Below are 1,933 nucleotides of genomic sequence, written 5' to 3'. Positions count from 1 at the left end.
ATACTCCACCCCTGCTCCCTCCAATCCTAACAGAGCGTACGCTTCTTGAGGCAGGCCCTGTTTCCTTTTTATATTTCCAGTATCTAGCACCGTACCTTCTTAAGTCTTTGCTTATTTTCAGATATAAGGCAAAAGAAAATAAAAGTAAACCATATCGAAATATGGTGTGTAAGAGAAATCAACCTTTGTTCTGTCTTCTAACTAGATGTCAGAAAACCCTAGAGGAGCCTTCTAGATCTCCGAAGCAAGTGTATTGCCAGGAAACACAGCTAACAATTCATTTTAGCTGAATTAAAAAATAAAACAGATTTATTGTTTATATGTAGAACATGGAAAACAATTCTGAAAGGCACTTGATTTATTCAATTTGAACTTCCCTCCCATTAATTTACTATGGTGTGAAAAATAGAATTTAATAGCTGTATTGGACCATAAGGTTTGCTTCCAGAAGGGAGGTGGCCCCTATCTGTGTCTGAGACAGTTCCCTTTCCACCCCCACTCACCAGTCACCAAGAAGCAGCAGCCAGTGCTGCTTCCAGACTGCTTGGGCAATCTGGCACCTACTGAGGAAAAAAAGAAGGCCTTAAGGGGAGGAATTGGGAATAGAACTAAAGACTTCAATCATACTAGAAGTGTGAGATATTCATGTACAAAGATACAGATGCACACAAATGAGACAAAATCAGAAAGACACAGGACTCCACCAAAAGGAAGTTGAATAAACTCATAGACATTAAAAGGTATGTTTCTGTGATTTTTTTTTCTCTAGGAAGTGAAATATTCACTCTTAGAAGTTATATGTAGTGGGAGGAGGGGGAAAGGGAGGAGTGGCCATGATCAGGCGATAATGTTTACAAAGGGCAAAAACAAATTGTACATTTGTTAAAGAGAAACATATATACATATATATGCATATATATGTATATATATGATTTCATTGTTAAAAGATAATTTTTTTAGTTCAAGACTGTGTTGGTGATAACCATCATGGTCCTTTTCTAGGAATTTAAGATATCTAAAATTCAAATACCTGTGAAATATAAACACCATCACTTATGGATGGCTACAGATGACTCCAAGACAAAAGAACTTTGTTCAAACAAATGACTACATTACAGATGGCCACAGAAATACAAACAGGACCCTAATTAACAAAATTTCTAATTGTTATTTTCTGCTATGGGCTATTAGAACAAAGGAAGAAAAATAAGTAGTTACAAGGATAATCATTACAATTATTAGCTTTCCAAGTATTGTTATTTAGAATGTCTTCTGTGTCTAAGTCTGAGATTTAGCCTCCTAGCAAATAAAATTAAAGTCATAAGGTTAATTCCAGCAGACATATTAATAATTAGGATGAGAATAATCCTCCTAGTTTCCATAATATTACTATTATTACTAAGTTCTTCCCGTGATCTCTTCGTTAAATGATGATATTATAAAGATTCCTCTGGTGAAGGTCCACGTTAGTTGGTGTTTGGGTTTTAGCCATAGTATGTCTATATAAAAGCACTAAGATTATATACACATTACAATTCCAAAATTTTGTGTACCTCAGATTTTCCACACATAATGAAGCAATATTCACTGAAATGCCTGGTGGTTACCCTGGGGTCTTGAAGGCTTTGCCAACAGAACATAGCTCTGATTGACAGATCCTGCCAAAGTGGAAAAGCTTTGAATATTTGTCTTTTAAGAACCAGCCTATCTCTGTCAGGAGTGATTTCAGCTATAGCAACTAAGATGTCAGAAGGGCTGGTTAAGGGAAGAACCATGCTGATGAGATCCTGGCCCCTGAAATGCTGAACTGCCTAAGGAAACAATACAGACTGAATGATAATCTGGAGTAGGAAGGGCATTATTTCTGGACTTGTTCATGAAGGACCCCGCCTCCAGTCAGAGCTCTAGACACTAGAAAATTGTACTCAGGGAG

The sequence above is a fragment of the Trichosurus vulpecula genome, chromosome 7 (genome assembly GCF_011100635.1).
Source record: "Trichosurus vulpecula isolate mTriVul1 chromosome 7, mTriVul1.pri, whole genome shotgun sequence".
Lineage (NCBI taxonomy): Eukaryota > Metazoa > Chordata > Mammalia > Diprotodontia > Phalangeridae > Trichosurus > Trichosurus vulpecula.
The sequence above is the reverse complement of the archived record's forward strand: the minus strand, read 5'-3'. Positions refer to the sequence as shown.